The sequence below is a fragment of the Diplotaxodon limnothrissa genome, linkage group LG1 (assembly GCF_057381915.1).
Source record: "Diplotaxodon limnothrissa isolate DT_005_m linkage group LG1, D_limnothrissa_male_GT1.1, whole genome shotgun sequence".
NCBI lineage: Eukaryota > Metazoa > Chordata > Actinopteri > Cichliformes > Cichlidae > Diplotaxodon > Diplotaxodon limnothrissa.
The window spans coordinates 20,908,684-20,925,042 of NC_140596.1; the positions used below are offsets into that span (position 1 = coordinate 20,908,684).

Genomic DNA, 16,359 nt, shown 5'->3' on the forward strand with positions numbered 1-16,359 from the left:
ACATGTCAATGAAAGAATTGTACAACTGTACTGTAAATACAGAGGTGAAAACCTCAGGAATTCATATATTCCTTTGGGGTCATGTTTAAAATGCTGCTTCTGAACAATACCAGCTGTATCTTATGAGCTCCTGAAGTTACGTGCTGCTGTTTTTTTTTAAATTTGACTAGCCACTTCTTAGACACGCCTGTCTTTTGATGATTCATAATTTCCAGAGGTCCTTGTTGTGGCTGATTTAATATCAACTGCTTTGAATGTGGCTAAAGCTAAGCTATTCCAAGTGTGATGCGTGAAGTGCAACAGATTATGAAATACAAAGGCCAGCTGTAAAAAGAAAAAAAAAAAGCATAGAAAAATGACAAGGTATAAAGCCCCCTTTCAAATCATTCACCTCACTGTATCTCTCTCTCTGCTAAACGTGCACAGACAGATGTTAAAAGGTGTTGATGGATGTCCTCAGAGCAGCAGTCATTCATCTTCATAGATCCCTTTCTTTTGAAGGACTGGTGTCAGAACACTAGCTCCTAATGGATGACTTGTTCAGACATGTCTGTGCTGGTGTCTCTCACCTTGTTTTCTATCTATAACTGTTTGCAGTCGCTTGTAAATCTGGCCGACTCCACCTTCAAAAAATGTGCCTATAGTTTGAGCATACAACATGTCTTGAAATGCATAAATCTTAGCTGAAGTGGTGGTTTGTAGCAAACACACTGGATTTGTATATTGATAACAGCTGTTGTCTGAAAATAAGTCTAATGTTTTTAGGTTGTATTATACTGTGAATGGTGTTAATAACCTCTGAATAGCTCCTCTTAAACAGTACAGATAACATAAAGGTGTAACAATGTCCAATAATCCAAGAGACAGGATATTAAGGGAGGGGGAAATAAACAAAAAAATGCATTTCAAAGAATTAGCAATGGCTGATTTGGAGGCAGGCAATAACGTCTAAGTGTTGTATCAAGGATCAAGGATCACTATATACTGTATGTGAGCTGGAACGACATAAAACAGTGGTGTCTGTGTAGCAACCATAAATGTCCCTTGTTAGAAAAGCATTTAGGTAAAGGTAAATGCCCACTATTTGTCACACAGCGGTGGCTCTGTTGTAGTTATTTTCTAATATTGCAGAAATGGTGCTTGAGAGAATCATGGAAATCTAAGGGAGACGCAGCAGTGGTGTGTTACTATTTAAAACAGCCACATAAAGGTACTACGTGCAAGTGCATATAAGAATTTTATATTTTATTATATGAAATTGCAGTTTATTTAACATGTTTCCTTATATTGCATTTTTATTCATTTACTTATTTTTCCACCATGATCCAAAAGCACTAGGATTTTCATTCTGGGTAATAATATATGCCTCCCGCCCCATGTTTCTATATTGCTGTTGAACAGACACACCACATGGTTGATGCTGAATTGTCAATCATTGCATGTCGGAAAGTGTCAGTGGTAATTTCCACGTGTGTTATTAGGCATTTTGCACTGACTGTTTATATTTGAAATAAATTTGTTGATATCATTCATCACATTTCCAACACAGGTGCTTGATAAATTAATAAAAAATCTATATGAAGAATCAAATTAAGGTGTGGGAGCAATTGTATACATTTCAAGCTTAAATTATACAGTGACGAGGGGTGGATCTACATGTGGGCAAGGGGGGGCAGTTGCCCTCTTGCCTCAGCCCCCCCCCCCCAAACACACACACACGTAAAATTTTCTAGATCCGCAGCTGACAGTGACCCATTGTGGGGCCTAGATGGAAAAGAGATGATACCCCATCAGGAAAGATTTTCTTTATTAAAGGATAAATGTATCCACACAGAACAGCTTTCTAATTGTTTGCAGTGTCTGTGTCAGTGGCAGCTGAATGTCCCCTGCATTATAACTAAACCACTGAATCCTTTCACTGTCTACTGTTTCACTGAAAGGCACTGTAATGTACACAGACTGCGGCAATATACATAATTCTTGTATAGATAATTTTTTTCTTTCTTTTATTTATTGTTAATGCTTGTCTTTGTTTGCATACCATGGGCCGGGTGAACAATGTTTTTCTGTATATGTCCTGTACATATGGCAGAAATAACAATAAAGCTGACTTTAACTTTTTGTTTTGGTTCTGTGTATGATATGTCACAATATCACAGAAACAGATTAGATAGTGAAATCCCTCGTTTCTTTATGTGTTGCTAGCCTTTTACTGCCTTTTATTAACATATGTATGGAAACACACATGGAAATATGTAGGTCAAGAAAAGAGTTTGTACTGTTTACTTGAAAGTAAATATTTGGTATGACCACCTTTATCTTCAACACAGCGTGAACCCTCTTAGGCAAGCGTTCTTGTAATTTCTTTAAGTAGTCGTCAGTCATAGTTCTCCAATCTCCTTGAAGGACATTCTCCTCTGCTGTGTGTTACAGATGGCTGTATAGCCACTCACTTGTATACCTCTCTTCTGACTTCCTCAGATTTGAACCAAACATTTCAAATGTGGATTCATCACTCCATGAGGCCTGTGGCCCCTGACTTTCGGGCCAGTTCTTGTGTAATTTGGCATACCTCAGCCTTTTCTCCTCATTTCTCTTCCTCAGAAATTGGCTTCTTGACAGCCACACTTCGATTGAGACCTTCTTGATGAGGCTTTGGAAAACTAAAGGGCAAGATGTATCTCTTGGGTCTTGTGTCAGGTCTTTGCTGGATTTATTTTTCTATTTCTAAGCTGTCTGTTATGTGTAGACACAACCCTGAATCTCCCTTGAATTAGTCGCCTTTTTCATACTCGAATGATTTACTATTCGAGTATGAAATTGTATTAGGTGGCTTACAAATAAACATTCCTCTGAAAATGGCCAGGTACAACTACTAGACTGAAACTGAAAATCCCAAAGAAAGACTGCACAAAACCTCCAGAAAGCCTGAAGAGTTATTGCGCAATACCACATTAAAAATTACAAGAAAGTCTGGCTCCTTGGGAGAAATGAAGAAATGACAGGTGGCTCAAGACTTTTGCACAGCACTGTAAAGACTATACAGCCGCAAACCATTTTTGCCTTTTAAGATTACCTGTTGAAAATCATTTAGGCTTAAGCATGACATGCCTGAGGTCTGAAACTGTGTGACCAGTGGGTTGCGAAACTGTGAAATCGGATTTTCCTCGCGTCCCTGAAGGCGTCAGCTCCCCTCTGCTGGGATGTTCAGTGCCCTCCCTGTCCCCGCTGCTGCTGCCTGCTGCCCAGGCTGGCTGCTGGGCTCGGGATGACGCCACCTCTCGCTCCGCCCCGGCGCAAACTCGCTCCCTGCGTTCATTTCATTCCTCTTCTCATTCCGAGCATTCTTCGCATCTCTGTCAGTGCGCGAAGCGATTCACCTACACCTTCCTGGCTGGCCCAGAAACATCAGAATAACTTGACATAGTATTCAAAATACCCAGTAACATTACATTACCAAAAGAAAGGGGCAATTTTATATGAGATATCAATTACGAGGTAAGTTTCAATGGTAGTTACAGGCATTCAAAGTGGGTTGTAGACTTCAGTTCATTTGGGGAGGAGGGGGGTGGGTTAGTTTACGTATTTCTTTCTCTTTTTTTGGAAATGCTGCACAGTGTATTAAAAATGTTGGCTTTATTTAGTTGTTTAATATTTATCCCACAGCGTGAAGTAACGTTAGGTCGTTTGTTTCCTTCGCGGAGATAGATGGCCGCTGTTGCAACAGGGTGCTCACTTTGAACACTCACTGTTGTAGCCTATGGCTTTGACACAGCAGCGAAAATCTTTGACATTTTTCACATTTTTTGAAAAGAAGCCTGGTCATACGCCCCTATAAAAGCCTCGGAAGCCGTTTGCCCCCGTGTCAGATTGTCAGAAACTCGCAGTGGGATTCGGGATGAACTAAAAACACACTGCACGAATAACAGTTTTTGGACAAGATGACGGTTGAAAACGTTGCTGTTTTCCTCTCCGTAGTTGGCTCAGCCGGGAGTTGTTGGAGATTTCACCGGAGCATTTTCGGACCACCTCGAAGAAGAAAACACTGTGGCGAGACTTGTTGCTTCAACGCGTTTGACGGTGCTTTTTCGAATCGTCATCTAAGTTTTGTGTAAGTATTTTTTATTTTTATGTTATTTTTTTATTTTCAAAGGTTTGTTGGTGTGGTGCTCTCCATGTTGTCACTTTATCCGAGGAAACCGATTGCTGAACCGGAGGGGAAAGATTAACCCAAACTCCTTTTATTCTTTCATTTTGAGGGCTTCATTAAAGCTCCTCTGGAGAGCCCCAGGGCCAACTTATGCCTCCAAAACTACCAAGCTGAAAAAAATCTGTAATAATATGTAGTTTTTTGGTCACTTGAGCGCTTTACTGTGGTTTAAAATAGCCTTAAAAGGTCGCTTTTAATAATGAAAATTGTCTTTAAAAAGGATCTTGAATTAGCAGCTGGAGTTTGTGTACATTTATGGGGTTTCCTTTATTGTTGTCCCTTCCCTTCCTTTAATTTGGGAAATGCCTGCTCAGCTAAAACTGCAGGCCAGCTGGAGGAGTTTACTCCTTACAATGATTTCATCCACTTAACTTTTTCTGGACTTCCCTGGATGGGAACACGGCCCTTATACAGAGAAAGCGATGAGAATTAGATCAAAGCTTTCATTATCTTAGGTTCAAGTTGCACTAAAATACTTTGATTTGTTTCCACTTTGTTGTCTACTCAGCATTTGCTGCTTCAGATGGTGGTCTGAGGACAAACTGGTCCTCAGACCACAGTTGACACAACTCTGATAGTGTTGACACAAGTCAGTGAAGGTGCTTCTACTGTAATAATTTTGCAGAAATTTCTAATTTATTCTCTCGTGAGATCTCCAGCCCTTTTTGTGTCTCACTTCTCTTGACATCACTTGGCTTCAGTAGTATTTTATGATCAGCTTTAGGAAAATAACGAAGCAATTGCCTCCTGAAAAAGCTAATTTTGTCAAAGTAGCTGATTTGTATTATTGTAAGCTTTGCAGGAGAGGCGACAACTGAGAAAATGGGTGAAAAAAAAACCTGCCAAAGCTTTAAAAATAGCTTGTTGAACAAAATCCACTTTCCATCACTACTGCTACTACTGCTACTACAAGTTTCTGGCTGAAGCACTTACAGCCTCCCACCTCTTTCCACCTTTTCCACTATTTAATGTGAAAGCAGCTGGTTATAACAAGCGCACATGCACTCTGCTTTTCGCAATGTAAAACAAGCATTTTCTCACAGCAAACTCGGTGTAACTTTTTGCAAATAAAGGGCCGAAAACACACGGGAAAAAGAGACTGTTATTTATTAAATTAATCTAAAAGGGCTGCTATAATTTAATGGAAACAGTTTAAATGCAGTGAGGTGTAACACACACACACACACACACACACACACACACACACACACACGTCACAGTATAAATCTGCTTGCTTGGAAGAAAAAAAATCTGGGATTGAAAAAGATGCTTTGTTTTCAGCTTATGCAACCAGTGGACCTGTTGGACGGAAGCCTGCATAACATTTGTGCAAGAATAGGATGTTGTCTTTGTTTGACCCAATGAAGCTTTACATATGAAACTGGCAGGTTTTAAACTCCCTTTTTGCTTTGAACCACCACAGTGCTGAGAAAGCAGTACCTGTTGATCGCTAGACTGCAGCACACAGCCAGGTTTTTCAGTGCATCAGCATCAGTCTATACTTTTTAAACATTTGGAATTAGCCCAGGAAGCATGTAAGGATTGTGTGGCTCATATTAAGGTGAAATTTAAGCAGATGCAGATAATTATCCTATTGAGAGTAGTGTTGTTTGGCTATATTGTCTTTGTTGCTCTCCGCTGCCTTATTGAGGTCAGAGGGTAGGACTGGAGAGAGTGTGGTCTATTTGCTGTGAAGTGAGGACAGAATAATGTGCTTTTGTCAAGCACAGTGGACAGGGTTACTTCTGGAGCAAAGTGAGACTCTTCTTTTCTTCTGTTGACCTTCAGAGAGCTGAATTTTGGCTGAGCACTTGTCACATCATCAGTCTACAAGAAACTATGACGTATATATGAATTCAAAAATTAAATTTTCCCTGTCGCTGATGAATGGTCTAGCTGAGCCTGGTGTCATGCATATACACAGTCTCCCATGAAGCCTTGATAGTGACGGAATATGACCGTAATTACTCATGACACTTGTACTTCAGCTATAACTGCAGTTACCTGTGGTGATCCAGCCTGCGAGGTTACGAGAGTGATGCAGAACAGAAAGGCCCTCTTCGCTAAAGAAGAAGCACCGGGTCTGCCTTTACTCACTGATACTACAATAATCAGTTCAGTTTGAGAATAATCTCAAATGCTTCCTGACTGTTTGGATTAATAGCACATTAAGCGATACAGTCACTGCTAATTGACTGCTGGAGAGAAGTTCCTGTGTACTCTGTGCCACAGAGCATCAATGTTTTTAGCTTCCTTGGATGCCATCTGATTTATAAATAGCTTTTATTAGAGTCCTAATGCAAACAGAGCCATAATCATACATTAGGTTACAAATGATCACGGATAGAGGTGGAAGATTGTATCGATGCAGTTTAGAAAAAGATTTACAAAAAGAGAGAGAGAGAGAGAGAGAGAGCTTGCATGCGAGTCATGTGGGGAAAAAGCGCCATGGCCGCAAGTTTGATGTCGGCATTTTGCAATGGCTTATTTTGATAAAGAAAAGGCTTTGGAATTGATAAGCTTGAAGGCTGGGGGATTCTGAAGGATGGACAGTTTGGAACCAGTTCACTGTTTCGGCACTCCCACATGTAGTCACGTAGTCCCAACCTGAATTCATGGTGATAGTTATTTGGTACCTCAGTGGCATTGACACAGTGTAATAACGATCAGCGTTTTTTTTTTTTGTGTTATTTTTCGCAAAAAAATAGACTATGGCTTCCAGCAGTTGTTGTTTACTAGTGTGTGTGTGTGTGTGTGTGTGTGTGTGTGTGTGTGTGTGTGTGTTGTTGAGATAAAGGGTCATGTTTTGCAAATCCAAAGGAAAAAAAAAAGATTATCCATAGATGTAAATTTTGTCTTTTACATGCTCTCGTTCATGCTTGGGTGTTTTTTTTTTTTTCTTTTTCGTTTTTTTTTGTATGTTTGTTTTTCCATTTGTATAAAGTACAGATGAAAAAGGGATACATGTAGAAACAACAGTGCAACGAGGCATGCTTTCTATTTGTGGCTGTGCAGATGCTCATGGGAATGCGATCACATTATGTGTCCCGTATTTTTAATTGAAATGCTAATACACACTATTATTATTATTTTTTTTGTTATGAAAATTCTAGGCTTGAAAAAGATCTCTGATCTGTAATTGAATCTAGACACGGAGATATTAATTGTGTAATTAGATGTGATGTGTGGCAGGAGTTGAATCGCATCAAAACATCAGCGTTTTCCATGGTCAAAACACCCTTTAAAAAGAGGATACTCCTGCAGGCTTCCAGACTGTGTGTGCCCTGAGGTAAACCCTGGTCTAGAAAGGGAATTTTAGAGTATGCGCTGCTGCTCAGCAGTTTGAGCAGGGCCCACTGAGGCCAGCGGAGAGTGCCACCAAAAAGGAAAAGCTGGCTCAAAGCCACTGACGTCATCTAAGTAAATCTGCTTCAGTACTGCAGCCATAAAATGACTGCCAGCTACCGAACGCACTTTGGCCCTGTCAACCACCTTAGTGCAACACAGTCCCCCCCGTTCCTTACTTATGGAAGGCTGTGTTTAAGTTTACTTACATTTTGCCGGAGTAGTAGCAGATGTCTGTTCATTCAAAAAGAACAAGGCAAGTCTCAGGCTTTGTAGTTTTAAATAAAGCACCGAATGATTGAGCTTCTCTCACCCTTTGAAGTCGTACCACTTTAATATTGCAGTCTTATAATGCTTACCATATGGCAATCTCAATTATTAGTTCTGGAAAAAGGCATTTAGAATTCACGGTGTCATAACCGCTCGTTATTGATGTGTTTCTTAGACACTTGGACTTTGTCTGGAGTTCTTATATGAAAGCAGGGGGAAAAAAAGACAAATGAGCTCTGCTTCATGGTAAAACACAGACAAAAAGCAATATGTACTCTGAATCATTTCATGAGTCAGTTTCTGAAACCACTATAAACATTTTTTGCTCTTAACCGCAATGAAAGCAGGAAATCTCGGCTTCAACAACTTCCTTTCTCAGTGCCGACCATAGTAGTGGCAGTGGTGTTCGGCTTCTCCGCTAGTTGAAGGAAATCCATGGAACAAAGGCGCACTGTCACTTCATTTACTGAAACTGTGTATAATTTGTGGCATGTATTCAAATGTGGGTTATTTTGTTCATACTCCCCAGGTACCTCTTGTAATAAATTCTCACAAGACCTTTCCTCGATGGTCGCTGTAGTAGTGTCGTGACTGACACAGATCAGCCAGGCTTTTTCTGCCCTCGAGGTGCCCTGGATTCAGAGAAGGCACACGTAGATTGGAAGGCAAGCTCCCAACATTAATATGCGGGCTGTACCCGGTAAATTAGTTTGGAATCTGAGCCAGGATGCTGCAGTGGAGAGCAGTGCGGTCCAAACTTTTTGTGTGTGTGTGTGTGTGTCTGTTTAGTCTTTTGAATTGGCCCAAATAGTGGACATTTTCAACTAGGAGGTGTTTAATTGTAATTACATCATTAATACATGGAAGCGGGTTTATTAGCGAACAATACAGCTTTCAGTAAACCACGAGAAAGTATGTAGTGACAGTATTTTTAAACATAAATAAAGACAAGGTTAAACTCAAACTGTCTTAGTTCATGCCCTCACACCAAACCAAAGTAATACTCACATAAATGCAGCTGCATTAGAAACTCCCACCCCTGAGTAGTACAACCAATAGCTGGAATCAAATTACAGGGATATATATTCATATCTTACTGTAAAGTCCTCTGTTTTGACTCACTTTTCTCCAAGCTCTCGCCTTTTTTTTCCTACTACTGTTTGAAAGTGAAGCTAAACCAAACAGCTCCATTTGCCCTCGAACACCGTCAGTGAAATTGTCCTCCACTGCTGATTGTTGGCGGCGTCAGTTCAATCCCAGTTGTTGGAAATTTTTTCCTTGCTTTTAAATATTTGAAAACACAAAAACGCTGATTCGCCTGTATTCACATTGCATGGCAACAACTGCAAGATTTTTCTGACTTCGCACACTAGCCTGTTCTTGTTTTCTGGTGTACAAATATGGAAGACTGCATCTTACTGTAGTGTTTTCCTTGTAATAAGCAATGAAAGAAGTATAGATTTCTAAATGGTTTAGTCGAAGTGCATTAATCCTAGACATTTGTAAAGAACAAGAAAAATGTAACTTTTTAAAAAGAACATTTTAGGATGTAGCTAAATAAGAAAGTTAAGAAAACCTGACAAATTCCCACTGACGCAAAATCATAGCATCAAATAAAAAAAAAGTTTACCTGTTGAATACAATCTCTGTATGGATGGGGTTAATCTATCCATCCATTCAGTATCGTCGAGGAGATCGCCCATCCCAGCCGTCACAGGACAAAAGACTGTTGTAAAATTGAAAGACAGAACATTTGAGTTACATTTTTCTTGGCTTGTCAACACTTTCTATACCTTTTTGGACACCTTCATTGACAGGGGGAGTCCAGTGTGGTATACAAGAGTTGTCAAGGAGAGGAAAAAATGACAACAGAGAAAAAGGAGAAACGTATATAAGGGGACAAATGAAGACTGGAGATGCAGAAGAAAAGAGATGAAAGTCGGTGTGAATTGGCAGCGCCAAATGCAAATGGTGGCCTTCATGCTCATCACTGTGATTTGTTTTTTCATGCCCGTCCGCACGCGTCCTGGATGAGCCAGCAGCCAGCCCTCTGCCTGCTCTGCTCTCATAACTGTCAGGAGATCCTTTATCTGACGAACCTTTATTTACAGCTTTAATTTCCTGAGCTTTATGTGTTCCTCTCGCACTCCACACCACTCTGACATGGGTGTATGCCGTCTGGTATGCACTGCAAATTTTTGATAGGCAAATGTCCCCTGAGCTTTCATTACGTTTCGTGTCTGAATGGTAAATTGTGTTTTCTTTTTCCTTTTTGTTTATATGTAATGTTTTTGATATTACTGGCAGAGCAGGGATGTGTCCTCAGAAGGAGAGATTTTTGTCTCTGAGATTTACAGTCAATTTTCCCTCTGCTGTGCAAGTGGAAGACCTTTAGCGTTGCCTCTTTTCTCGGCTGACGACGCATCTGATGTTGTCCAGATCATGTTGTTGTTTTTACCTGTTTCACAGTCTGAGGCAGGTAGAGAGGGCTGCTCTGACAGAACCTGTAAATCAATCTCAAACAAAGATTGATCCCACAGTGGCCTGATGGTTGCTGGGTAGTGGGATGAAGACCTCAGATTTGAGAGAGATGATAGCAGACAGATTCACAGCACTTAAGCTTGGAAGTTCAAAGAGGCAAGAAATAAACACTGGGTCTTTGCCAATAACAGAGGGAGCATAAGAAAGCTTTGGAAATTGATATTATTTATTCTTTTTAAAAATGTTTTTTGAGACTTATCAATTAAACTTGAATGAAAACCCCACTCGGATTCTTTAATTATTTCGTAAGGTTGCCTTTAAATATTTTGATTCCTCCCTTTTTTCCGCTTAGAGTTTGGACTTGGGTTGCAACCCTTTAGTTGATTTGAAAGAACTTTGAACAGTCAGTGCATGCATCCACTTCACTTCGAGCTGGTTAGTTTTTATTTTAGTGTGTTTTGTATCTCAAGGTCCTCAAAGGCCTGCTGTGAAAGACTTCATTCCACAAACATGCCTTCTTCAAGGTAATTAATTTGTTTTTAATGACTGAATGTGGAATTTCAATAACGTCTGTCTTTGTAAATGTTCATAGTTAGTTGCGTGTTGCCTGGAATATTTTTAACATTGCTGTAATAATTACGCAGGGGCCAGAATATGTCTTCACAGCATGCTAAAAATGTTTTGAAATCACATGGTAATTATAGTTTTACACACTGTGGCCTTAGCTACTGTGGGCCATTATGGGGTGCACAAAAGTCATTCAGAGAATTATTATTGCACCCTCTGAGATAACGGCACAAAAGAACTCCACATGGAAAATTACATTTGAGACCTCTCATCTGCTATTTCATTACCTTGCTCTGTCTGATGGGTGAAATGGGTTCTCTTAATTTAAGGAGCTGAATTCCAGCTTGGTGAGTGGTTTATGTAATCTTGCAGTAAGTGTAATTTCCCATAATTCCATGTCACACCTACTACTCTGCTTAGCTACCACATTCACTTATTGCATTGCAGGCCATCTTTACCCTGCATCTCACAAATAAGACCATTTCTATGGTGTACACCCTGCAAAGACAGAAGTATGCAATTATCTGTAAGCCAAAAGTGTTTCTACGGGTGACATTCATACCCTCTTTTGACAGGCGTAATTAGTCTTCAAATTCTAAGGCACTAAGAGACCGTCTTCATTGACAACTGCCAGATTATTCACATTTTTCACACAGCAAAACTATCTAGTCCTTTGCATGCAGTTTAGCCAGGTAATTTGAGCTGCAGCACATCGGTGTATTTGTTCAGAACTGACTGTTTTCAAACAATTTTGCTAACATGTCAGACTGCACATCAGCAGTTTATGGTACATTTAATCATTATAAAAGCATTCATTTACACTGAAAGAAAGATCTTGGCAGCACACTGGTGATAAGGGCATTAGGTTTATTTGTGTTTCGTCACATTCGAGTGTCATGTAGCTTCACATAACCTGTTTGAAACCTCATGGGTCCAAACATGTCAATTTGGCCTAAAGACCACGGACGACCTATCCTATAAGTGTATCTTTTCTTTATTTATGGACTACAGTTCTGCCTGCAGGTTTAGTTTGAATGTATGTGCTCATACGATTAATTATCTGTGTGGTAGCTTGAAAAAAAATGCGGTCATTTCATCTCAGGGCTAGAGAGCCAGCTCAAAAATCTCTTAATGCATCCTGTTTTCACTCTGATTTCATTTTTGATTTCATCTTCAGAGCTTTGATGTTTCTTTCATGCTGGTCACCATGCTGTCGTTCATTCAGTTTTGTTTTTAAGTTAAAAGACTTGTTGTGCTTTTCCTGACCACCTCTCTCCTTATGTCACAACCAATAACACTTTTGCTTAGTTGATTTTAAAAGCATCCTGTTTACCTCCACACTGTGATATAAAACAGTCAGATAACCCACCCTTCATATAAACTTCCATGTGACTGTTCGGGGCCATATATGACCTCAGCCATATATTTATGGGTCATTCTGATATTTTTAATTCTAAAAAGTGTTTCCTACCCTGAATTTTTCAGTCTGCTTCTATGATCTTTTATAGTTTTTACAAAAACTGACCCATCGATGTGGCAAGATAAATGGGGAAAATTGAGTGGGGTCATTTATCACCTTGGAAATACATGTATGCTTTTTAACATTACATCATTACATGGTCAAGTGTTTCTGTGGCCTGTGGCTAAGAGGCCGATGCTTTAACAGCCAAAGTGATCATGAAAACAATCAGGCTGATTCATTCATTGTTGGATAAAAATGATGGAAAATGTTGACTGCTTATTGTTTAGAAAGTTTTAGAAGAGCTGCTACATTAAAGGACATGCTGTTATGATGACGTTTTATGTGAAATGGATAGCATATAAAATCAGTATAGTTACTATAGCTTGTTTGCTGGAGGGTTAACAAGTAATGTTTAACTTATCAAATTATATGTTAGTTTAGGTGAAATTCAATTTTATTGTCATTAAAAAGTACATTACTCAAACAATGAAATGACGAAATGCAAACAGCGTGCACATGCATATAGAATACATTTACAATATGTACAAGAATTCGCAGCATTTCTATGCAGTGTGTGTATGTGGTGTTCATGTAAGTGTGCATATGGATATTTTTAGCATTGGCGAACCTGAATGATCTCTTTATCTAGCCACCATACATCTGTCATTTTCAGCCGCCAAGTTCAAGTTAAGGGAAGTTTCTAAGAAGAGTGATGGCATTAATAATGCTTTGCAGTTTACTAGGCATGTTTAAGAAAGCATTGGAATAAAAATTTGTACAGATTTGCAAGAAAAGCAAGAGCAAGAAATGACTCCGATTATTCTGTTCGAAACGGGTGAACAAAGATAAAACTGCTCGTGCCGCCGGAAAAAGTGACAAGAAGGTAAAAGCCAGTTTGGGGTTGTTGTTTTTTTTCTCTTTCAGATCCTTTTAAAGTTGTTGTAAATCCGTCTAGATAGTGCTGTGTGCCAGCAGCCTGTGCCAGTAGTTTTGGATGGATGACCTGAAGGAAGATGCAGATCAACACTCAGCTACATAGTTTCTGGCTAAAAGTGATGGTTTTAGAGCCTCTGTGTGCCCTTTAGACACTCTTCCCTCTCTTTTGAGAGTGGGCTTGAAGTTTAAACTCATTTTATTCTTTGTTGCCAGGTTCGGCGTGTTGTTTGTGCTGCTTGACTTACTTTGTTTTCCCTCAGCTAATCATCAGCATCCAGAAGACACATTTGCTCTCATATTATGAAAAAGCCCTGTGGAAAAACATTGTTAGTGGAGTAATTTCTGCAGAAAAGAAGCATTAATGCTTGTCCGCAGAGTGAGACATGCTCAGCAATTTCAGCAGCTTCAAGATATAAAAAAAAAAAAAATTAGTTTTCCTCTCTAAATGCATTTAAATATGTCTCAAAGTATGGGCGGGGCAAATGAATCCAGCTGTTATTTTGTTTCTCTGTTAATAAGAGCTAAGTCTGGAATTTTTAATAATCAAAAGGTTAATGGAGATATACATTTTACTTGTGGTTTTATTCCAAGGGCACTCAGATCCTCTAATCAGGGGCTCCTAATGCAACCAATGTCTTGACTAAAGACGAAGGGGGATCGTGCCTTTGCTTTTGCTGCACCAAAACTCTGGAACAGCCTGCCGGTTGATGTCCGTGCGTCGGAAACTATTCAATCTTTCAAATCACGGTTAAAAACCCATTTGTTTAAGCTCGCCTTTCAAACTACTTAGCTTAATTTCTTCCCGGTTCGTGCTTGTTGCAATATTACCATCCTATAACTGTATTTCTTTGTTGTTAATTGTTTTCTTTTGCTGTAAACCTGCAAGTATGGCTCGTCTGTGAAGCACTTTGTTGTACCTGTGACTTTTAAATGTGCTATAGAAATAAAATTGAAATGTAGAATAGGCTCTTCTTCCACAGGTTTGAACTCTGACACATTGATGCTTTTAATAAGGCAGTTCATGTTCAGGTTTAAGGTGTTTGTTTTCTTCTCCCTCAGTTCGCTGATATTGTGAACATCACAGGAAAAGTGCTGATAAATGATTGTGAGCTGGCCTGATTTTCTACCCATTTGTTGTCAGATGTATTCAGATGGTGCTTTTATTTAAAAAAAAAAAGAGTTATAGAAAAAGTAAAGAAAATAAAGCTACTTAGTAAAAAAAAAGTTATTTTAATTAAATTATTCATGCGTTAGTGTCTAAGATGAGTGTATTGATGTATTAGAAAGCACCAAGAAGTGAGATTATTAGTAAGAATAGAGAGTAGCAGTTACTTGAAATATCATAAACAAATTTTATAATATTGGAAATATTGTTCACTACAAAACTGTGGTAACAGAAGCCTTAATAGACACTTGCTTTGGTTGACTCAGAAGTTGGTTTGAGAATAAATCACCCATGTTGTCAGTACTCACTGTCCTAGCAGTTAAACACCACACTAACTTTAATTATTCCCATTCCAGATGTGTCCTCGGTTGTTAGTAATTTGGTGAATTTCAATAGATTCTCATCCAGATGCATATTTCTTTTTTTAATTCCCATGTTGACGATGACAGATGTTACAAGATATTACAAAGCCCTTATGTGCTCATTGTAAATGCATTATAGGCTTTCATGAAGCTCATATTTATACATTTTAAGCCCAACATTTTCCATCAGGCATCGCTGATATAATGTTATTATAGCTCTTCAAACGTTTTTGGTCTTTGCAATGTTTGGAGGAAGGCGCATGCACAGGATGGGAAGCATGATGGAGAAAACCACACTGTCTCTAAAGACTGATTAAAGTATCACTTTACCAACCATAGCATACCACAACAGAGAACCAGTGTTCCTACAAAACATAACAGAAGACACAAAACATCCATGTCAGCTTATTGATGAAAGAGGATTAGATTTTAAAGTTGAGGTATATTTATTTTTACTTGGATTCGATTTGTTGCAGTTGTGCTTTTACAAATCTGGAAAGAATGTTTCATTAGACTAGATATGAGGAGACTGGGCGCTTGCTGCTCGAGCTTCACGAGGACACGGGCGAGCGTTTTTCTTCAGAAAGATATTTTGCCATAAAAATGTAAGCTGGATTCGATTATGAGCACAGATAATCACTTGGTTGGGTTAAGAGGAGCACATCCAGAAAGAGGTTCAGCCCTTTAGTGGTTGAAATGGGAACGTTTCCCCTCCCTCATCAGTTTGTGAGTTGGTTCTGCAGCGTCAGCAGTCAGCACACAAAAACGGAATTCAGTAAAAGCTCTCTCTCCCTCTGCTCTCTGGGAGTTTTTTTCCCCAACAGCTTGCTCCCATCCCCCCTTTCCCCCTCATGAACTGACATGCTGGAAGAAACATATGCTACTATTCCCACTTCCTGACAGCTTGTGCTGCTTGAATAGGATCTTGCTCAGGGAGGAAGCAGTTGTCTGGAAAGTGTGGAGGGATTAGGGCCATGAGAAACCTCAGTCAGTTGTTAGCATATAATGTCAAATGTGAAATTACTTTTGATTGTGAATTAAGCATACACTGAGATTTTTCAAAGTGTTCTTTGAGGCATGAAGAAGAAAGAAAATTGCTCACTGCCGAATTTGCTTACTTTTACAACAGATGTATAGGGATGACACACTTTTTACTCAATGAGTATAAACACTGGATTTATGATTCACAGTACTGTATTGCTTTATTGAGCCCATAGCCCAATATCCAGTTATCGAATTAGTATGTTTTAGTGAAGTCTAAAAGAAGCACTTTACACAGGCTGACTGAAGCAGAAGCACAGTGTAGACGACTGCATTGATCTGGATACAAAAGGCTGAAGTAAGTCTGGTTTATGCAGCCTATCAGGGTCATTCCTCGTCACCTATCCGTCATACGAGACCTATACAAACTCATCAGTGGTTTAACTATTTGTTATCTGAAAAGTATATCTTTCAAGGAATTTGCTATATAGCTTGCCTTTTAGGATGTCTTCTTCTTCCATGCATGCTGTCTAACCTGTTTGCCTGAGCTGTGTTTGACTTCCTAGCTGTGATGCTGTCA

General features: G+C 39.3%; 1 protein-coding gene across 2 annotated transcripts in view; it reads left to right on the forward strand.

The window, feature by feature from the left end:
- The window catches only part of mical2a (microtubule associated monooxygenase, calponin and LIM domain containing 2a), an 82,898-nt gene that overhangs the window by 65,026 nt on the left and 1,513 nt on the right, over nucleotides 1–16,359 (forward strand). Inside the window, exon 24 of one of the 2 annotated variants that reach the window (XM_085378203.1) lies at nucleotides 3,979–4,040. The exons of the other annotated variant lie outside the window; for it this stretch is intronic. The gene's annotated coding sequence lies outside the window, so the exon portion shown is untranslated. Of the gene's footprint in view, nucleotides 1–3,978; nucleotides 4,041–16,359 lie in introns of those variants that run through there. 2 annotated transcript variants of the gene reach the window in all.